Source organism: Penaeus monodon, chromosome 23, assembly GCF_015228065.2.
Source record: "Penaeus monodon isolate SGIC_2016 chromosome 23, NSTDA_Pmon_1, whole genome shotgun sequence".
Lineage (NCBI taxonomy): Eukaryota > Metazoa > Arthropoda > Malacostraca > Decapoda > Penaeidae > Penaeus > Penaeus monodon.
This window is the reverse complement of record NC_051408.1, coordinates 14,586,794-14,587,016: the sequence shown is the minus strand read 5'-3', so window position 1 is coordinate 14,587,016 and position 223 is coordinate 14,586,794.

The window sequence follows — 223 nt, the reverse complement described above, 5'->3', positions numbered from 1 at the left end:
ATATACACATAAACATATCAAATATTTTCTACGCATATGCATTCAGTATCACTAAACTTCATATTTGTCAACGCTCACGATGAATTTTGAAATGGAATATGAAAAACATCGAAACGTGAGCGAAATGAGGAGAATAATGGAAATTTGTAACGGAAAACGAGAAGTCCATGAAAATGGGAATACTCTTCCGTTCGCGGTAACTGCAGTAAAGGTTTCAGAAAGG